Here is a 22,997-nt window from a genome sequence, read left to right as displayed (position 1 = left end):
GCTGTGTTCAGACACATTGCAGGGCCAAAACCCAAACAGCCTAAAGGGCTGCAGAGGAAGAGATTAGGAAAGCAGGAAAATTCAAGAACATGGAGCTGGCACAGCAGCCATGGGTCCCAGCCCTGTCCTGGCATCATTAGCATGACACACGCCCTCCCCGAGCCCTGCAAGTTCAAGGCCACGAGGCCATGGAGCCATGGTCAAGGGTCTTGGCTAGGAACTGATCTTGGGCTTCCCATGCCTCCTTTTAAACTCCAGAGCAGCAGCACCTGGGAACCTGTCAGAAATGCACTTTGGAGAGAGCCCCAGCCAGACCTGCTGAATCGGAAACCCTGGAGGTGGAACCCCACTACCTCCAGGTGAGCCCGATTCAGCCAAAGTGTGAGGAGCCCTGCCTCCTTCCAGGGTCATTGCCGTCACTTCCCCGCAGCCATACAGCCATACAGCCATACCCGGGAACGGAAATCCTCCCTGCACCCTGGGCTCCACACTCCTGCCTCATCCTGAGCCTGACACATCCCTCTATTCCTCTCTGCTTTGCTCTTGTCTGCCTTCCTCTGGGACTGGGGGTGAGACTCCCCAGGCTGATTGACAAGCTACTCCTCTGGCCCTGCCAGCCCCTGCCTGCCCCCTCTCTCAGCAGTCATCCAGTGGTGTTTGCACTGTTAGCTTCTGTGCCTCCTACCTGCTCCAGTGAGAACCACTTCGGTCCCTTTGTTCAAATCCCCCGAATCCCCTGTGTCCGGTCAAAGGAATTCTTAGCATTTGTTGACCGAAGTAACAAATGACCATTCCTAGGCTGGCAGCTTTAAAGAGAGTAATACACTACTACTAGCAATGATATTCTCTCTTCCGCCTACAGTGTCCCAGGGCAGTGCTATTTCCCGAAGCCCTTTGCAAGGCTGAATTGCAAAACTTTTGCTGCTTCTTTATTTTGCTGCTGTGACAGTGAAGCCATTTGCAGGGGGGGCGGCAAGGAATTCGACAACCCATGGGGCGTCCTGAGGAGGGCTTGTGTGCTGATCAGTGTCTTCTCAAGCCTACCCCTCCCTCTGGGTCTGTCCCAGCTCTCCATGTGGGTTGTCACTGTGCAGGATGAGGGCATTTTGACCAAGTAGCTTTGAGTCCTTAACATTGGACAAGTTCTTTTTTTTTTTTTTTTTTGAGAGAGTGAGGGAGAGAGGGCTCAAATGAATGAGGGGCAGAGAGAGAGAGAGAGAGGGAGAGAGAGAGAGAAGCAGGGCTGGAGTTCACCCGATGTGGGACTCCAACTCACGAACCATGAGATCATGACCTGAGCCAAAGTCAGATGCTTCACCGGCTGAGCCACCCAGGTGCCCCAACATTGGACAAATTCTGCTGTGGTACAGTCACAGACCTGGCCTAAGGTGGAAGTGTGATTGGACATCCTGGCAGACAATCCACAGAGACGGCCTGTCATGAGGTTCCAAATCCCAAGAGTTTCTGGGGAATCCATGAACTACTGTAGGTGTGTTTCTTCCTAGCCTCATCAGCCTATTCAGTACAGAATGCGACTCTAGATTCATTGCCCATTTCCGGCCTCACCCCCCGCCCCCTGGAAAATGTGCAGATAAGACCCACTGTAAGTTTTGTAGTCTCCCATCTCCCATAAATCCTGTTTTCGCTTTTGTTCCTTCACGCATTTTACCCATTCCCTAATAACTGAGCAAACGATTTGCATGCAAAACAACCAAATAGCATGAAGAGTGGCTAACTATGTGTATGAGTTACTCTTTGACACATTTAAATGTCCTGGGAAGAAACTCTTGCTAAGGCAGCAAAACAATACACTCAGAATAATACTAATGGTATGATTTAGTATATATAAACATTTCTTTTAAAGATATATATATTTCTGTATATATACAGAATCGTATATATACATTTAATCGTATATATACATAGGTATGGATGTATACAGAAATGCATAAAGAAGAGACTGGAAGGGTGCATACAAAACTAGTGGTTTGTATACAAAATTTTGTATTTTTTTAAAAAAAGCTTGGGACATCTGGGTGGCTCAGTTGGTTAAGCATCTGACTTTGGCTCAGGTCATGGCTCAGGGCTCATGAGTTCAAGCCCTGCACTGGGCTCCGCGCTGACAGCTCAGAGCCTGGAGCCTGCTTTGGATTCTGTGTCTCCCTTTCTCTTTGCCCCTCCCTCTCTCTCCCCCCCTCAAAAATCAGTAAACACTAAAAAAAATTTTTTTTTAAGTTTATTTATTTCTTTTGAGAGAGAGAGCATGAGCAGGGGAGGGGCAGAGAGAGAGAGAGGGAGAGAGACAATCCCAAGCAGGCACAGAGCCTGACTCAGGGCACAAACTCACAAACAGCGAGATATGACCTAAGCTGAAACCAAGAGTCAGATACTTAAGTGACTGAGCCACCTAAGTGCCCTCCAATTTTGTATTTTGTCTACAAAAATAGTGGTTACCTCTGGGGAGCGGGTGGGGAGGTGCTGGAGGGTTTAGAAGGAGGACTTCCACATACGGCTCGATACACCTAAATGCTGTGTGAATACCAAATGTCTTAGTTTGGGTTCTCTAGAGTCTGGCCCCTACACTTAGGAAGTACAAACCTGGGAAGCAGGAGTGAGGGATGGTTGTGAGGGAGGAGGTGGAACCTAGGCAGAGAGTTATTGAGTTGGCTGTTTTGTTTAATCCCATGGGGTCCTCCACCAGAATTTGTTAAGACTGCTCAGTCTCAGGGCTGTCTGGAGTCAGTTAAACATAGTGAATTCAAAGGAGAAACACCACTCTTGCACATAAAGGAAATTTCACTTTGGTGGCCAGTGGTGCCCAGGGGTCAGCAGTGCACAGATTACCCCAAGAGGTTCATTCTTAGAAGGCTGGTTGGGTTTAGTTTTACCAGTCTGCTTTCTTTATGACTCTGAGGTCAGAGCCTATGAGCCGACATATATATATATATATACATATATATATATACACACATATATATGTATATGTATATATATATATACATATACATATATATATGTGTATATATATATATACATATACATATATGTATATGTGTATATATATATATATATATATATATATATATATATATATATGAAGCAGTAGTGACCAAGGGTCTGGCTATCTTTGTTTGGTGGCGTAAGGAGGAAGAAGGTTGTCAAGAAGGTACCAGATATAGGAACTCCCATACATGCCTGCCCATGGATGAGGATGACTTCAACCGACACGTGTGAGGGAAGCAGCTATGAAGTTGATATTAATACTCTCAAACCCCATGCTCTCTCTTTAAGTTCTTGGTGGATAGAATCTTCCGGCAAACCAGATGCTAATAAACATTTCCTTGCTTTGTGAAGCATTGATCTGGCTCGGGCTGACTTTGTTCCAAGGCTACTTTCTCCAGGGGAAAAAGTGCTTTTAGGGACCCCATTTATGTAGAAAAACTGAGGGGGTGCCTGGGTGGCTCAGCCGCTTGAACTCCTGACTCCTGATTTCAGCTCAGGTCATGACATGATCTCACGATTTGTGGCATTTGAGCCCCACATCGGGCTCCATGCTGTCAGCATGGAGCCTGCTTGAGATTCTCTCCCTCCCTCTCTCTTTGCCCTTACCCCCACTCATTCAATCTCTCTCAAAATAGATAAATAAACATTAAAGAAATTAAAGAAAAAAACCCCTGATTCCCAAGTCCTTAGTGTGGCATACACTCGCTCTGTGATCTGGCCACAGTTTGTCTTACTCTACGTCTCCCCACTGCCCCTTGCACACTTTTACTACAGCTGTGGTCAGTCCTGTGAGGTCATACAGTCTGTCCCGGGTAAAGTACGGTACTGTCCCCACTGCCAGAATTCTTGTTTTCCCAGTTACATCTGGCTGGCTTCTCTTTCTACAGTCACCTCCTTCGAGAAGCCTTCCCTGGGGCACCTGGGTGGCTCAGTTGGTTAAGCATTCGACTTCGGCTCAGGGCATGATCTCACCGTTTGTGAGTTCGAGCCCCACGCCAGGCTCTGGGCTGACAGCTCGGAGCCTGGAGCCTGCTTCAGATTCTGTGTCTCCCTCTCTCTCTGCCCCTCCCCCTCTCATGCTCTGTCTTCTGTCTCTCAAAAATAAACGTTGAAAAAAAATTAAAAAAAAAAAAAAGAAGAAGGTTTCCCTGAATACTCCTCATCTCCAATTGGATTAGTTCTCCTCACTTCCCCCAGTTATGGAGCTGGTCCTACCGTATTGCATTCCCTCTTTGTGGGTCGTCTTCTCCATTAAGCAGAAAGCTCTTTGAGAGAAAAGCCCACAGTCTTGTTTGCCAGCGCCTCATAGATGCCTGCCACATAATAGTACTACAGTACTTACTGAATGAAAGAAGAAACTTAATTGCAAGATTTTTATAGCTTATTTATAGTATTTATAGCTTATTATACTAAGATAATTTGGGTTAAAATCCAGTTCATCACAAGAGAATGAAAAGACACATACTGGGAGAAAATATTTGCAGAAGACACATCGGATAAAGGACTGTTTCCCAAATACACAAAGAACACTTACAACTCGATAATGAGAAGACAAACAACCTGATTTGTAAAACGTGGACAAAATATCTGAACAGAAACCTCACCAAAGAGGCGGTACAGATGGCAAGGAAGCATGTGAAAAGATGCTCACATCATATCATTAGGGAATTGCAAATTAAACAACTTTGAGACTGCGCTGCACCTATTAGAATGGCAAAAGCCCAGAACACTGACCTCACCAAATGCTGGCTAGGATATGGAGCGACAGGAGCTCTCATTTCTCCGTGCTGGGAATGGAAAATGGTACAGCCACTTTAGAAGACAGTTTGGAAGTTTTTTTATAAGACTAAACATACTCTCACCTTACGATCCAGCAACGATGCTCCTTGGCATTGACCCCCATGAGCCAAATCCTCACAAAAACCTGCACACCGATGTTTGTAAGCAGCTTTATTTACAATTGTCCAAACGTGGAAGCAATCACGATGTTCTTCAGCGGATGAATGGGTAAATTGTGCTGCCTGCAGACAATGGAATATTATTCAACACTCAAAATTAGTGAGCTATGAAACCAGAAATGTTAACATTAGCCGGTGTGTAGATTTTGCTGCGACAGATATAACAGAGCCGTGTCAAATAGTTTCTCTAGCTGAAGGAAATCGACTAGACCCGGGCTGGAGAAATCTTGCTCAGGGACCCACAGGAGTGTGGTAATGGTGACATATGGGTGATGATGGTGGCGATGGTAGATGTGGGAGAAAGCCTAGCACAGGTGACAGTGGTAGGGAGGGTGATGGTTGTGGTGATGAAAATGACCTTGGTGGTGCTAATGCTATGTGGTATGTCTGGGGTTGAAGGTGATAATTGTGACCATGGTGGGAGCAGTGGCAGTGAGGCACGTGACGCTGGTGACGACGGTCTAGCTTGAGGAAGAAATTGCCTCTGCCAAGAAGTTACCAGGTAGCAGAGGGAGCCCCCAGGAAATGGGGTTCTCTTACGGACCAGACATCGTGCAAGTGTTTTTCCTACAGGAATTCACCGAGTTTTTACAACGTCCCCATCTTGCAATAAGCTCATACCGCAGCTGAGAAAACCCAGGCCTCAAGTTATATTTTGTCTTAGCCTGAATTCCCTGAGAAAGCAGAAGGTGAGATGAGGGCTTGTGTGCAAGTTGTTTATTTTGGAAAGTGATCCCAGAGAATATGAATGCAAGGAGGAAAAACTAACGCCAGGGTGGATTGTCTTGAATTGGCCATCACTCTAGGCAACAGGGGCTGCTTCCTCATAGCTTTCTCGGGGAATCTTCTGAGGAGCTGAGTAGAATGTGCTTCAGAATTATGTGCATGGGAGAGAAAAGTAAAGACTTTGTTATGGGCTCTGGACCCCTGTGGTTAAGGCTACGTCAGGGATGGAACATACGCGTGAAGGGCATCCCAAGCACCCTCTGCCTTAGAGGAGCCTTGGGCAAGACACAAGGAGATACTCAGCGAAGCCGGGGCCAGCCGCCATCACTTTACACGGGCTACACCTGTGAGCCAAGATGCGCAGTCAGGCACAAAATGTGGCCGTAGCTTTTAGGTGACAGAGCCGGGATTTCAACCAAGTCTGCCGAATTCCAAAGTCCGTGTTCTTTCCATTCTCTCAAGCAGTCAAGGAAGGACACACAGCAAATTCTCACAGTTATTTACGACTAAAAAAAATCAAACCCTCATCATTGGCGGTTCCCAAAGTTCAGTCTCTTGTTTGCTGCAGTCAATCACAGAGGACGTCTTGTTTTGCACTTAGCGTGTGCCCCTAGGGGCCTTTAGGTGGCGCTAGTACATCTTGGCTGCTTGGAGGCTGGTAAAACGTGTGGGTTGTTCGGCAAGTCACAACTGGAGCATGTGATTTGGTAACCGGCAAGTTTTTTTTATTAATAGAGCAAGTAACATTTATGAGCCCTCAATAAATAGAATTTTAAAATAACCTTTAGAACATCATGCTAACATAAATAGCAAGTTTCTTTTTTTTTCAATGTTTTTATTTATTTTTGGGACAGAGAGAGACAGAGCATGAACGGGGGAGGGGCAGAGAGAGGGAGACACAGAATCGGAAACAGGCTCCAGGCTCTGAGCCATCAGTCCAGAGCCCGACGCGGGGCTCGAACTCACGGACCGCGAGATCGTGACCTGGCTGAAGTCGGACGCTTAACCGACTGCGCCACCCAGGCACCCCAAATAGCAAGTTTCTAATCTCCCACCGCTGCCTTTCTGTAAAGATACTCTCTGATGTTCCCTCAATTAAAATAACCTGCAGCCACCAGCTTTTGCAGCCGGGGTAGATTTGGGAGTTTGCAAGTTGACTTGCAAGCCGCTAGAAAAGTCTTGAGTGTGGACTAAGGTTCACTGGTGGGAGAATCATTTTGGGTGTTAGTTGAAACACAGATTCCCGGGAGTCCTCCCGGACCTTCCAGGATCATGGGGGGGGGGGGGGGGGAGGAATCTGTATGTTTACCACAAAGTGGGGGATTTTTATGGAGTCCAATTTCTGTGTCTAGATTGCATTTCTCATCTTGTCCTGAAGAGCCAGCTTGTCAAGAATCTGTCCTGAGTTGCCTCCCTTGGCTAATTGGTATGAAATTCAACTGAAATCAATTACACCTCCTAAAATTTCCAAGGTTGCAGTTTGCACTCTGCCCCTCTTTTCTGAGAACTGGCTGTGAGTTAGGGTTTATGGTCAGCACCTGATTCTTGTGCTTAGACCCTCTCTGAGCTGGAACAAGGAGCTTCACCCTCAGGAGAGTCTGACTTCTGGCCACCATGCCAGGGGTTGTGGTGGGTTTCTTTCACGTCGACTCCTCTTAGTTAGGACTACATTTTCCAGAGTTTTCTTTTCTGCATGGTGGGGACCCCATGTGACATTTTGTGTGAAATGATTCAGAAATGAATCAGCAGCTATATTGTCTTCAGTGCTTGGAAGGTGGGTTTGGGGTACTGGTTGGTGTGGTAGGTGATGCTTGTTGTCGCTCTTCACCTGGTTGGCGGGGGGGGGGCAGCAGCCCTGTCCGTAGCGACTCTGCTTCTGCCGAATCTCCTCTCTGGCTTCTCCAACTCCCGTGCCAGCTGCGTGTTTATCTCTGTGACAAAGGACACCAACTTTGCCTACAGGTCCCTTGCATCACTGAAGATGGCGGCTGGGAGGCTGTGAGAGTCTGACATGGCTCCATCCATCTTTGTGCTTTCCTGCTCAGCCTGAAAAGTCTAGCTTGTCCCGTTTTCTCCCACTTCGCATCCACCTTTGCTTTTGCCGACCAGCCCTGCTGACTCAGTCCCCAGTACCAGATGTGGAAACAACAGCCCTGTATAAACTGTTTAACCGGCGCTCATGATTACAAATGTTCAGATCCCTTTAAAAAAGCCATAATTGCTTATATTTCTCCTGGTGGTTCTCTGATTAAACCCTGACTGATACAGGTATGGAAAGAAACAATATTAGCAGGCAAATTTGAAGCCTGTCTACATACTGCTTTCTTATGACTCCCAGTTTCTTGAATTTACCACAGCCACCATATAGCACCAGTGTCATAACAGATTAAAAAAATAAAACCTGTCAACTATTACCTTGTTTAGTAACTTGATTAGGAAATCAGCATTTCTTGAGCCCCTATCGCTTCCCAGGTGCCGTGTATGAGGTGCTGAGTCTCAAAGAGGTGTGAAAGCTGCGCCTGGGACTGGCAGGGGGGCGGAACAGTGGGGCTGAGGGTTTTGGAGGCTGCACGAGACCGGATATGCTCTGTCAGCCCCATTCTTTGTCTCTCGGTTTCCCGGAAGTCCCAGGAAAAGTCCAGGCCTGAGACTGCAGCTGCTGAAGCCAGGGTGTTGGTCAGGCCCCGGCTCTACAAAATCAGAGGTCGGTCCGCAGTCCCCCGCTCGCCGCGGGCCAGTGCGGCAGGGTCTGATCAGGTTGGATGCCAGCTTTTCCGCCCCCCACCCCTTCCCCTGGATGGATTAGGTTGCAAAGAGCTACACCCCCACCACAGTCCAGGATTCTGCAAACATGGACCTTCTTTTCAGATACCCTTGCCAACAAAGGTAGTCAGAGCTGGTTTTGTAATTATAAATTATTCCTGAAGCTTTTCTTAAGATTCTACTTTAGGGGCGCCTGGGTGGCGCAGTCGGTTGAGCGTCCGACTTCAGCCAGGTCACCATCTCGCGGTCCGGGAGTTCGAGCCCCGCGTCGGGCTCTGGGCTGATGGCTCAGAGCCTGGAGCCTGTTTCCGATTCTGTGTCTCCCTCTCTCTCTGCCCCTCCCCCGTTCATGCTCTGTCTCTCTCTGTCCCAAAAATAAATAAACGTTGAAAAAAAAAATAAAAAAAAAAAGATTCTATTTTTTTTTCTAATGAAGAGCCACGATAAGACAGTTTGGGACAGACTCTAGGTTACTTTGCTTCTTGTCACTGTTAGTACAATTTACAATAATGTGAAAATAATATTAAACTTCCCTATTTAATTGCGATTTGAATAAATCACAGGTGTTCAGCTTTGAGAGAGGTCTTATAAACATGGGAAATGTTATTCTCAGTTGCCCGTCCTGGATAAAGACTTACATAAGTGGACGACTGAAAATTTGCTTGGCTTCCTTTCAGGTTCTGGCAAGGGACGTGGCCGTCCTGCGAATAAGACTACAGCCCAGAACTTTGTTAAGCCACAGCCTAGGTGTTGCCTTTGTTATCTAGTTAATCCCCAGGAAGTCTGGTCTTTTTTCTGCTAGAAATAATAGCTCCCATGTATTGAGCTCTTACTATGCACCAGGACTGTACTAAACATTTGAAATACATTACTTCCGTTCTTTCCACAGTCGTTGGAAGTGAGAGTGTGGATGAAGAACGTCTCTGTCATTTGCCCAGATTCAAGTAGCTAGCAAACAGCCTGCTCTTTCCCTACACCAGTGGCTCCCTCGCTGCAGTCCCCAGAGCAGCAGCATCGCCTGGGAACTCGTCAGAAATGTAGGTTCTTGAGCCCCGTCCCATACCTGCTGAATTAGAAACCCTGGGAGTGGAGCCCAGCAATCTGTTTAAAACCCTCCAGGTGCTTCTTATGCACACCAGCATTTGGGGAGCACTGAATTAGAGAGTTTACAAGGTCATAGACAACCGTTAAGTTGGATTCTAAAGGTCCTAAAATACTGGATGGCATTGGGAAAAAGAGACGTATAATGGGTACTACAGGGAGGTTCTTGGGGAGTGGATTTGGTTTATACAGAAGTGTCAGAGACTGGACTTAGTGTAGCAGAAAGGAAGAAATTTGGGAGTGATGTTTCATACTTTTTTTTTACAAATACTTTTACGATTTTAAGGATTAAACTATAATTAACATACAATGTTATGTTACTTTCAGGTGTACACCATATTGATTAGACAAGTCTATATATTATTCAGTGATCATCATGGTAAGTGTAGTGACCATCTGTCATCATCTAATGTTATCACAATAACTTGCCTATATTCCCTATGCTGGATTTTTAATACCTGTGACTTATTTATTTTATAATTGGAAGTTCGTACCTATTAATCCTACCACCCACTATCCCTCTGGCAATGACCAGTTTGTACTCTGTATGTAAGAGTCTGTTTGTTTGAATTTTTTGGTTTGTTTTATTTTTTTAGGTTCTATATAAGTAAAATCATATGGTATTTATCTTTCTCTGTCTGACTTATTTCACTTAGCATGATATCCTCTAGTTCCATCCCATGTTGTTGCAAATAACAAGACATTCTTTTTTAAAAAAAAAAAAATGAAATTTATTGTCATATTGGTTTCCATACAACACCCAGTACTCATCCCAACAGGTGCCCTCCTCAATACCCATCACCCATCCTCCCCACCCTCCCACCCCCCATCAGTCCTCAGTTTGTTGTCAGTTTTTAAAATTTTTTTAAATGTTTTTATTTATTTTTGAGACATAGAGAGACAGAGCATGAGCAGGGGAGGGGCAGAGAGAGAGGGAGACACAGAATCCGAAGAAGGCTCCAGGCTCTGAGCTGTCAGCACAGAGCCCGACGCAGGGCTTGAACCCACGAACCCCTTGAGATCATTGCCTGAGCCGAAGTCGGATGCTTAACCGACTGAGCCACCCAGGCGCCCCTGTTCTCAGTTTTTAAGAGTCTCTTATGCTTTGGCTTTCTCCCACTCTAACCTCTTTTTTTTTTCACTTCCCCTCCCCATGGGTTCCTGTTAAGTTTCTCAGGATCCACATAAGAATGAACACATGGTATCTGTCTTTCTCTGTATGGCTTATTTCACTTAGCGTAACATTCTCCAGTTCCATCCACGTTGCTACAAAGGGCCATATTTCATTCTTTCTCATTGCCACGTAGTACTCCATTGTGTATATAAACCACAATTTCTTTATCCATACAAGATATTCTTTTTTATGGCAGAAGACTACATATATATCTTTTTAAAAAAATTTTTAATGTTTATTTTTGGGACAGAGAGACAGAGCATGAGCAGGGGAGGGGCAGAGAGAGAGGGAGACACAGAATCTGAAGCAGTGTCCAGGCTCTGAGCTGTCAGCACAGAGACCAACGTGGGGCTTGAACTCATGAACTATGAGATCAAGACTTGAGCCAAAGTTGGATACTTAACCAACTGAGCCACCCAGATACCCCTATATATATATATATATATATTATATATGTTATATAGGTTATATAGGTGTTATATATATATATATATATATATAGGTTATATAGGTGTTATAAGTATATAGGTTATATAGGTGTTATACGTGTTATATGTGTTGTGTTATATGGGTTATATGGGTTATATGTGTTATATGTGTTATATATGTTATGTATGTATATATATATAATTTCTTATTTATGTTTCTTATATATGTATCTTTATCCATTCATCTATCAGTAGGCACTTGGGTTACTTCCATATCTTGGCTATTGTAAATAATACTGTAATAAACATAGGGTGCATATATTTTTTTGAATTAGTGTTTCATTTTCTTTGAGAAAATACCCAGCAGTAGAATAACTGGATCATGCAGTAATTCTATTTTTAAGTTTTTGAGGATCCTCCATACTATTATCCAGTGGTTGCACTAATTTACATTGCCACCAACAGTGCACAAGGGTTCCCTTGTCTCCACATCCTTGTCAACACTTGTTATTTCTTGCCTTTTTGATACTAGCCATTCTGACTTGTGTGAGGTGATATCTCATTGTGGTTTTGGTTTTCATTTCCCTGATGGTTAGTGGTGTTGAGCATCTTTTTCATGTGTCTGTTGGCCATCTGTATGTCTTCTTTGGAAAAATGTCTATTCAGGTCCTTTACCCATTTTTTAATTGAATCGTTTGGGTCTTTTTGGTGTTGGATTATATGAATTCTTTGTGTGTTTTTTGGATATTAACCCCTTATCAGATACATCCTTTGCAAATATCTTTTCCCATTCAGTAGCTTGATTTTTGTTTTGTTGATGGTTTCCTTCACTGTGCGAAAGCTTTTTATTTTGGTGTAGTCCCAATTGCTTAGTTTTGCTCTTCCCCCTTTGTTTGAAGAGATCTATCTATACATGTGTTGCTACAAGTGATGGCCAAGAGATTAATGTTTTCTTCTAGGAGTTTGATGGTTTCAGGCCTCATTTTTAGGTCTTTAATCCATTTTGAGTTTATGTTTGTATAGAGTGTAAGAAAGTGGTCCACTTTCATTCTTTTGCATGTAGCTATCTAGTCCAACACCACTTATTGAAAAGACTGTCTTTCCCCCATTGTATATTCTTGCCTCCTTTGCTGTAGATTAATTGACTATATAGGTGTGGATTTATTTCTGGGCTCTCTATTCTGTTCCACTGATCTATGTATCTGTTTTTATGCCAGTATCATACTATTTTGATTACTACAGCTGTGTAGTGTATCTTGAAATCTGAGATTGTGATACCTCCTGCTTTGTTCTTCTTTCTCAAGATTGTTTTGACTAGTTAGGGTTTAATTTTGCGGTTCCATACAAATTTTAGGAGTATTTGTTCTAGTTCTATGAAAAATGCCATTGATATTTTGATAGGGATCGCATTGAATCTGTAGATTGCTAGATTGCTTTGGGGAGTATGGATATTTTAACAATATTAGTTCTTCAAATCTATGAGCATGACATATCTTTCCACTTGTTTGTGTCCTTTTTCATCAATGTCTTATAGTTTTCATAGTATAGGTCTTGCACCTCCTTGGTAAAATTCATTCCTAGGTAGTTTGTTCTTTTCAGTGTAATTGTAAATGGAATTGTTTTCTTAATTTCTCTTCCTTCTACTTTGTTATTAGCGTATAGAAATGTGACCGGTTTCTATATATTAATTTTGTATCCTACAACTGCACTGAATTCATGTATCAGTTGTAATATTTTTTTTGGTGGAGTCTTGAGGGTTTTCTCTATATGGTATCATGTCATCTGTGAACAGTGACACTTTTAACCTCTTCCTTACCACTTTGGATGCCTTTTATTTCTTTTTCTTATTTGATTGCTGAAGCTAGGTCTTCAAGTACTGTGTTGAATGAAAGTGATGAGTGGACACCCCTGTCTTGTTCCTGATCTTAGAGGAAACGCTTTCGGTTTTTCACCATTGAGTATGATGTTACCTGTGGGTTTTTCATATATGGACTTTGTTATTTTGAGGCATATTCCTTCTTAACCCACTTTGTTGAGAGTTTTTATCATGAGTGGATGTCTATTTTGTCAAATGCTTTTTTTGCATCTATTGAGATACTCTTATGGTTTTTATCGTCTCTCCTACTAATGTAATATATCACATTGATTTGTGATTGTTGAACTACCTTTGCATCTCTGGAATAAATCTCATTTGATTGTGGTGAATAATTTTTATAATGTATTGTTGAATTTGGCTTGCTAATATTTTGTTGAGGATTTTTGCCTCTATGTTCATCAGAGATACTGGCTTGTAGCTGCTTTTTTTTTTTTTTTTGGCGTGTCTTTGTCTGTTTTTGGTATCTGAGTAATGCTGGCCTTGTAGAATGAACATGGAAGTTTTACTTTCTTATCTACTTCTTAGAATACAGTACTTTAAAATTTTACTGATGAAAGGAGTATTGCTCATACTGCAATGAGCAATATGGAGCTATTCTAAAAGTCTGAGCAAGGGAGTGGTCCAGTTGGCTCAACAAACTGGGAGAGTTTGCTGAGTTGGGGAATTTTTTGTGCCTTTATATTTCAGTGAAAAAAAAAAGCTGGAGTAAATTTCAGGTGCAGGATGTGTGGATGTGCACGTGTGTGCAAGTGTGTGAGTGTGTGTAAAGTGCTGGGATGGGGCAGCTCCTTCCATGGGGCAACTTCCATGGAGCAGCTACGTTCAGTGACACTTGTGAGGAATCAGGGGATGGGGAAGATGTTGGCTAACTTACTAAGACAAAGCATTTTTGCCCATTACCTATGCTTACTCCATTTTGGGCAATAAACAACCATTATTGATTCGTGTTAACCTCTATTCTTACATCTTCAGCTGTCTTCACACAATGTTGGCAAGAGTAGAGATGAGGGAAAATGTGCTGAGATGCAATTTCTGGGAATTTATTAAGATATGCAAACTAACAATGTTTATACTTACACATTTCAAGAATAATTTTCATTTCTAAGGAAATTTTCAGTGCAAACATTAATCTCACAGTCGGTCTCCTTCAAAGAATCGTATGGGTTTATCTTTCTATGTTACTTCTGTCAGGAAACAACTTGTAATGAAATATTGTGCAGTGGATGGGGAATGCAAAAAGACTAGAGATTCTCAAATGCAAGCATATGACGTTAAAGACTGCATTATGCTACTGCAAGCTGAAGATTGGGATATGGAGTCAGGGATAACTGGATCTGAATTTTAGGTCCCCTACTTAACAAACTGTGTGGCCTCGGGCAGGTCACATTTTTCCAAACCTCTAGAGAGATAGAAATAATTGACCTTTGAGAGTTGTGCAAAAGATTAGAAAGAAGAGGTGTAAAGCAGGTAGCATGCTGGGCACATGGAAGGCCACGTAATAATAATTAGGATCATCTAATATACTTAATAGTGTTGTGGTCTCCTTAAATGGAGAAATGCACCCAGATTTTTTTTTTCTTTTTTTAGTGGAAATGCTGGTTCTACTTCTTGAACACCCCTGAAATATTGGAGTTGACTTGTAATTTGCGTTGACCACATCCGGAAGTTAAATTCCCGGAAGTGGAATTGATCCATCTAAGAGTATATGCATTTGTAATTTTGATAGATATTCCCAAATTGGTTTCTATGGGGCTTAGGTTAATTTGTTTTCCCACCAGCAGAGTATATGAGTTAGGCAGATACTTTTTGAACGCCACTAGATGACATTTTGGCGGAAGTTTTACATGTCTGCACATTCTTTGATGCACCTCCCATCGGGAGGTAGACTGTATGTCCCCTCCCTCTGAACCTGGATGGGTTGTGACTGCTTCAAGAAATAGTTGTGGTCAAGTGATGCTCTATGATTTCTGAGGCTATGCCATAAAAGGCCATGTAGCTTCTACCCAGTTCAGTTTGCGAGCTCGCACTATGGAAAGCAACCATTATGAAAGAAGTCTGACCACCCTGACCACCAGGCTGGAGTGGCCACGTGTAGGCACTCCAATCGACAGCTCAGCTGAACTACCAGCCACAGAAAGGACTAACTGGTGGCCATGTGAGTGAGGGCGACATCTGGACCTCCAGGACAGTGGAGCCATTAGATGAGCACAGGCCCAGCTGACATCTGGCTGCAACTTCATTAGATACCCCAACCATGTTGGACACCCCCAGGAGCGAAAACTGTAGGCAAGCCCTTCCTGAATCCCTGACCCAGAGTAGTGAGCAAAATGAAACGGTTGCCTCAAGTGTTGGGGTACTTTGTTATGCAGCAATAGTAACTTGGACACTTTTCTACATTGGTTCTTAAACTTTATTTTCAGCTTCCCTAGAAAGCTTTTACAGTGAGGGTTACATGGGTTTACCCAGGTGAGATGGAATTTCTAGCTCCCAGTCCAACTCCAGTCCTCTCCAGGCCAAGAAAACATAGAAGGAAGTGACTAAGAATGACAGTACCATCAGGACAACTTGGAATCAGCACTAACTTACACATTTTTAAAAGTTATTCATTAGTTAATTACAATATTTCAGCTATTATCCAGAAGACAGGGAAAGGACACAAGAGGCCTTCTTTGAGGTCTGAGGGACCTTGCTGTGAGAATTTGGGAAAGATGCTTCATTTCTCTGAGCCTCATTTTATCCATTTGTATTGTTAATATTCAGCTCATGGAGTTCCTGGGACGTTAAATGATACAATGTAGGGAAAATGCATAATGGTGACTGTCTAAATACTTTAGCTAGGATATGATGGAGAGTTTCCTATAACTCCTGCCCTCCTAGGCAGTCGCTCAAGGCTGGGCATCACTAGGCTTATTACAGGAAGCCACTCCCTGCAGAAGTGATACTTCTGTAAAACTAATACTTATAACCTCCTCAAGTAGTTGCTCTGCTCCCACCTTTGCCCTCTCTTTTCACCTCACAGGCAGTGTGATTTTAAGTTAAATCCTATCACTTCTCTGCTCAGAGCTGTCTGATGGCTCCCATTTCATCCAGGGTAAAAGCCAGCGTCCTTACTGTAACTTAGAAGACATATTTACCTCATCTTCTGTTACCACTCCTCGCCTCAGTCAGCTCCAGCCTCTTAGACCTCCTTGCTGTTCCTTGAGCCCTCCCAGAACCACCACAATCCGTTGTGTGAATTGAGCTCTGTAGGAAGCACCCAACCAAGGGGGCAAAGAGAGCAGAAATCCAGCCTGGGCTGCACTTGGCACTCTCAGTTCTTGGCATGATTGACACCAAGGTGTCCTCTTACCTGGCAGCAGTCTTGATTTCCTAAGGCATGCTCCTTCCCCAGGGCCTTTGCACTTGTTGTTGTTTGCTTTGTATTTTCTCCACTCAGAATACCTGAATTGCTCATTAACTTCCCTCAGGCCCTTCCTCAAACGGTACCTTAATCAGAGAAATCTCCTCTGAGCCCTGTGGACGAGCTATCACCCACCTCCTTCTCCCTGCTCTGTTTTTCTTCACATTACTAATTGCCATCTGGCATATGCTGTCTTTACTTACTTTACCTTCTAGACAATGATTCTAGAAGATCAGCTCCTTGACCAGCAGCAGCAGCCTAACCTGGGAACTTGTCAGAAATGCAAACTTCCTGGCCCTACCCCAGACCTTTTGAATCAGAAACCCTGGAAGTGGGACCCATTTACCTGCGTTTTAATAAACCCTGGAAGTAATTCTGATGCACACTCAAGTTTGTTTTTTTGTTTGTTTTTTGTCTATTTTTCATTAGCACCATGCACTAGGAATTCTAAACATTGCCCAGGATAAAATACTCCTTCCTATGGATTAGACTGTATAGCAGCCTACCTCCTCCCTTGCTATACCGCTGAACATACGTAGGTAAATGCTTGTGTATACCATATACATGCAGGCAAATGTATAAATACGTATTTTGCACAACATCTATTCTTTGCCAAATACAAATGGAATAGCACTATGCATTTTTTTTAATTTTTAAAAATTATTTTATTCTTATTTTGCATCCCAGTGAGCTAGCATACAGTGCAATAATAATTTCAGGAGTAGAATCCAGTGTTTCATGCCCTACATATAACACCCAGTGATGCACATGCAAGTTTGAGAATCTCTGGTCTGGGAAATGAGAGAGAAGAAGTTTTATCTGTTCGTTTTCTGCCACATCTTCAGAACTTAGAACAGTGTCTGACATAAAGTAGGTGTTCAGTGAATATCTGTTGAGTGAGGACTGAATTTATTGAGCACTTCCCAAGAACAAGGCTGCCTTTTCGTGCTTTATAAATATTAATTCATTTCAGCCTCAATCAGTGCTATGAATTAGATACTATGATTATCACATTTTATAGCTGAGGAACCTGAAGCACAGACTAGGTAATGAGCTCAAGGTCAGAATGGCAGAGCCAGGAACCCAGAGCTCATGTGTTTAACTACAGGCTGCACGACACTGACTTTCGGTGGGACCAGGGGGGGCTCCAGGGGAAGTGCTGGGCCGCTTTGAGATCCCAGGTAGGGGAGCTTTTTGTAAGAAAAGAAGAGAGGGAAGGATCTCCGTGTCCTGCCGTCATGAGTGGGGCTGGGGCTGAAGGAAGACTGTGTCAGGTAGCAGGAGACCCAGATTCAGTCCTTTGTTCCCACTTTCTGGAGGTGCGAAATTGCAAGCCATTCAAACTCTTTGAACCTCAACTGTGAAATGAGGTTAATGCTGGAATGTGCCTAAAGCTGGAAGTCTAAAAATTGGGGCCAGGATGGGTCTGCAGCCAGCTCACGCTGTGCTGAAGCGGACACTGTCTGTGCCCCCCTTCACGTCTCCTCGGCCACCTCTGACTTCAGCAGCTGCTGTGGTGGAGAGTGCAGGGGGAGCCCAGAAGCCCCTTACCCTGATGACTTGCCCCTCAAGTGTGGCCCCTGAATCTCCCCTCTTTTTGAAAAATTTTTTAAAATATTTATTTTTGAGAGAGATGGGGGGAGGGAGGGGCAGAGAGAGAGGGAGACACAGAATCCGAAGCAGGCTCCAGGCTCCGAGCTGTCAGCTCAGAGCCTGACGTGGGACTCAAGCCCACGAACTGTGAGATCATGACCTGAGCTGAAGTCAGATGCCTGACTGACTGAACCACCCAGGGGCCCTGAACGTCCCCACTTTTTTTTTTTAAATGGTTATTTATTTTTGAGAGAGAGAGAGAGAGAGAGAGAGAGAGAGAGAGAGAGAGAGAGCAAGCAGGGAAGGGGCAGAGAGAGACGCACACACACACAGAATCTGAAGTCAGGCTCCAGGCTCCCAGCTGTCAGCACAGAACCTGTCGCAGGGCTCGAACTCCTGAACAATGAGATCATGACCTGAGCAGAAGTCAGACGCTTAAATGACTGAGCCACCCAGGTGCCCCTCCCCTCTTTTTAATCCAGGGCTTTCTCTAATGCTAAGGGGGGCAGTCCATTGGGCTTTTTAGTCAGCTTGGTTGAAGTTGATGCCCTTGGAAGCGACGCTCAGCTAAGAGGTAACTGAGCCATTCGGTGTGGTTTACTTCTCACAAGGCTGCAGCAGGATCAGGCCCTCACCTGGTTTGGTAACACAGCCTCCGGTCTGCCTTTCCTCCTTCCCTGCCTTCCTCTCTCCTGCTTCCTGGCCTTACCTTCCACATTAATCACCTGCCTCCAGGTTGCTGTGTCTAAGGCTCTGCTTTAACTAAGACACTTATCTCTCTCCAGGTTGGGGAAAAAAGGAAACCACTCAGGGAGAACACAGATCCAAGGTGCACATCTCTGCCAGGAGTGTGGCTGGACGATTGCCTTTGGGCTGTAAATGTGCCTGGCAGCCCGAATTCTGGTCTAAGCTCTGATCAGATAGATGGGGAAACAGATTTTTTCCTCTTTCCTCTGGCAATCAGCTCATTCATTCCAGATTTTAAATGAGCTTTGCAGAAAGACTGACATCTCCAGCATTGTGTTCAGAAGCTGGAGCCAGAGGCTAAAATTTGCTGAAAGTTCAGCTTTTATCCTTTGGATCCAGGAAAGACCTGCCAAGAAAACCCTGCCGGTGGCCGTGCTGTGTAGATCAGAGAGATCAACTCAGCTGCTGGTGGTCATGTGGCCAACCCAAGTCTTCATCTCTGCCGTCTGGGCCATTCTTTTTTTTCCCCCTCTGGGCAGTACCTGGCTCATCTCACACCACTTCCAAACACAGGAAGGAAAACAACCTTCAAAGAGCAAAACAAGGCACATTTCCCTTTTTAAAAGGATCCCTGAGGTTATTTCTGAGTGATGGGTTGTGTTATGGGTGATGTTTATTTTTCCTTTAGGCTTGCTTGTATTTTTTAGATTTTTTGTTAATACCCTGGGACATGTATTTTGTGTGTGTGTGCGTGCGTGTGTGTGCAGCACAAAGATTAAAAAAAATAAATTCAGCTGCACAGATAATTTGTAAATTAAATAAATCATCAAACAGCTGAACATAGAGAGGGATAATACATATATGTACATATATTTATATCTGTATATATTTCCTTCCTTAGGTCTTAAGTCAAATTCCTGCATACTTGGTCCAAATCCCTCCACCAACCCCACCCTGCACCGACTCCACAGCAGCTTTGCAGAAACAAGCTTAAATCTTAGGAACTCAACTTCCTGCAGAACAAAGTGAGAAACAGAAGTAAGACACTTTTGCCGATGGGTAATATTATTATTTTTTTAAGTTTATTTATTTTAAAGTTTATTTATTTTGAGAGAGAGAGAGAGAATGAACCAGTGGGGGAAGAGCAGAAGGAGAGAGAATCTCAAGCAAGCACCACACTGTCATCACAGAGCCTGACATGGGGCCTGAACCCACGAACCACAAGATTGTGACCTGAGCTGAAACCAAGAGTTGGGTGGTTAACTCACAGAGCCATCCAGGTGTCCCTAAGTTTTTTTTTGTTTTTTTTTGTTTTGTTTTTTTTTTGAGAAAGAGGGACAGGGGATCTGAAGCAGGCTCCACACTGACAGCAGAGAGCCCGATGTGGGGCTCAAACTGGACACCTAACTGACTGAGCCACTGAGGTGCCCCTAAAATTGTTCTTAAGGACGTAGTTTATCCCTGCTGAGGGCTGTAGATGTAGCAGGTGTGACTTTTACTCCACTGCATTTGAGTTTCAGAATAAGTAACTGGCCCAAGTCACACAGCTAATAAGGGGCAGGGCCAGAATTTAAACCTAGAACTATCTGGCCCCAGAGTCCCTGCTCTCAACTCTGTACTTTTTTCTCTCACTGTGGTGACCTCTTCCAAGGATCCCTCTACCTGGCTGGCAGGAAACTTAACTTCAGATATTACTGAGGTTCTCGTCTCTGCAGGGTCAAATACAAATTCTCAGCTTGGAGCGAGGAGGGGGTCATGAGTCCAAGGTGCTCTCCCTCGGACTGTGACTCCTTGAGTTCCATAGTGGCGGCCATCCTCAGGACTGGTTTTCCCACCTGGCTCCTAGCAAGCTAAGGAGGCACTCTTCAGGCCCCCTGCATGGGCCCTCATCTACTGGGGCTTACCGGGCATGCCCGGCCCAGAGTCTGTCCTGTGTGGAGACCCCAAACCCCACTCCAAGAGTATAGTCTCACGGCATTTCTGCCTCCTTTCTCAATCCAGATAATGGCCCCTGTCATCTCTTCCTGCAAACGCCCGGTTGAATCCTCAGTTGTGCTGAAACAAAGGATTTTTGATTAGTTCATGAGGTTGCCTGGAGAAGGGGGCAAATATCTTAGTGCCATCCCTCCGATCAGGGTGGGAGGTAGGGAAGGACAGACTAATAGCATGTATAAGTTTGTAAATAATTTATCCTCCTGCACATTCCCATGAACCAAGAGCATGTGAAGTAAATGAATCAGGAGGGAAGCAGAGGTGGGAAGCAGAAAAGCAAGAATGCCTTGAGGATGATTGTTAAAAACACCCAAACGCCACCCCAGATTAATGGAATCAGAATCTACCAGAGGTTTTTATAACGATGAGCACGTGAGATCCTTAGGTCTGCAGGGTCGGGAAACCTGTTGCTCCATCCATGAACTGGCCTCCTACTGTTGAGCAAGGAAAGGTAGTAGATAAGGCCTATCAGGACAGCTAGAGCAAACCTCATGGCTCTGCCCTAGCAATGGGAGGCAATGTCATGTGTGAGTGTGCAAGTGGGGTTGTTGGGGGTTGCTCCTGGCAGCACAATCAGAGGGAAAACAGGTCACTTGTTGGTTGACTGACATTAGGAAAAAAGGAAGTGTTCAGGAGAATTATCTAAAACCTGAGAAGGAAGTAAAAAGATGATTGTCTGACATTTTAAATGGCATGCTAGAGCATTTTCTAAGCCTGCCTCAGGATCATCTGAAGCTCAGGGAATGGAACTTTGTTTGATTTGCTATTCACAAGTTGATTAGATCCCATTCATTACACAGCTCTAAAAAGTTAGAGATTAAGTTGCATTAAACTAACAATGGATTTTTTTTTCTTGTCCAGTAGAGGAGATTACTCAGACATTACAGTTTTATTGCCTTGTGTGGCGTTCCTCAACATTGTACATCTGACCATATGAACCAAATTTCTCATAGCCTCCTAGAACTGTCTTTGCCTTTCTGCTAGTTCCCACATTAATGAATTGAATACAAGTTTGAGTGTGCTTATTACCATTTGTATGAGAATTATGATAACCTTCAAATTATGTTTGGGCAAAGCATACTGAGTGTTTTTAGGTCCGAGGAGGAAGCTGAGGCAGCGAACAGGAAACCAGTCAGATGCCAGCCGACAGGAAGAGCTCTAGGAAAGGTGCGGTGAGCAGTTCAGAATGAAGGTCATGAACCCAAAAAGGCTCACGAGAGTCATACTATTCAGGTGCAGCATCGCTGGGGTGGACTGGGATTGTTTTGAGGAACTGTTCTGGACCAATCACCCAACTCTTGCCCTGTTAGGAAGTTCAATATTAAGTCCTATGCTCATTTGTTCTTCCTCTTTTCAGCCCACAGGTTTTTACTCATTTTTCTCCATTCTTATTTTTTTCTTAATTGGTCTTTTTTTTTCTTTATTTAAATACTGGTTACTTAGCATACAGTGCTGTATTGATTTCAAGAGTAGAATTCAGTGATTCATCACTTACATACAACACCCAGGACTTATTACAACAAGTACCCTCCTTAATACCCATCACCCATTTAGCCCATCTCCTACCCATACTCCCTCCAGCAACCCTCAGTTTCTTCTACGTATTTCAGAGTCTCTTATGATTTGTTCCCCCCCTCTTTTTCCCTACCCAGATACGTTCATCTGTTTTGTTTCTTTAATTTGTAAAATCATATGGTATTTGTCTTTCTGTGAATTACTTATTTCACTCAGTATAATACACTATAGCTCCATCCATATTGTTACAAACAGCAAGATTTCATTTTTTTGATGGCTGAGCAATATTCCATTGTGTGTGTGTGTGTGTGTGGGGGTGTATACCACATCTTCTTTATTCATTCATCAGTCAGTGGACACTTGGGCTCTTACCATAATTTGGGTGTTGTTGATAATTCTGCTATAAACATTAGGGTACATATATGCCTTCAAATCTGTATTCTTGGATCCTTTGGGGAAATACTTAGCAGTGCAGTTGCTGGATCATAGGTAATTCTATCTTTAACTCTTTGAGGAACCTCCATATGGTTTTCCAGAGTGGCTGCACCAGTTTGCATTCTCACCAACAGTGTAAGAGGGTTCCCCTTTCTCCACTTCCTCACCAACACCTGTTGTCTCTTGTGTTGTTAATTTTAGCCATTCTGACTGGTATGATATGGTATCTCATTGTGGTTGTGATTTGTATTCCCCTGATAAGTGATATTGAGCATCTTTTCATGTGTCTGTTAGCCATCTGGGTGTCTTCTGTCCATTTCTTCACAGGATTATTTGTTTTTTGGAT

At 43.8% G+C, this 22,997-nt stretch overlaps 1 protein-coding gene across 6 annotated transcripts in view; it reads left to right on the top strand.

The window, feature by feature from the left end:
- Positions 1-7,208: 7,208 nt before the first annotated feature.
- The window catches only part of LOC101096163 (collagen alpha-4(VI) chain-like), a 147,715-nt gene continuing 131,926 nt past the window's right edge, over positions 7,209-22,997 (top strand). For 2 of the 6 annotated variants that reach the window (XM_045037625.1, XM_019810719.3), the window contains exons 1-4: positions 8,207-8,391; positions 9,340-9,487; positions 9,879-9,930; positions 19,611-19,747. The gene's annotated coding sequence lies outside the window, so the exon portion shown is untranslated. Of the gene's footprint in view, positions 7,462-7,649; positions 8,392-8,455; positions 8,574-9,339; positions 9,488-9,878; positions 9,931-19,610; positions 19,748-22,997 lie in introns of those variants that run through there. The other 4 variants (XM_045037628.1, XM_045037626.1, XM_045037627.1 and 1 more) reach the window with 4 other exon arrangements.

The sequence above is a fragment of the Felis catus genome, chromosome C2 (assembly GCF_018350175.1).
Source record: "Felis catus isolate Fca126 chromosome C2, F.catus_Fca126_mat1.0, whole genome shotgun sequence".
NCBI classification, from domain to species: Eukaryota; Metazoa; Chordata; class Mammalia; order Carnivora; family Felidae; genus Felis; species Felis catus.
Note: the sequence above shows the minus strand (reverse complement) of the source record. Positions and strands in the feature narration are given on the sequence as shown.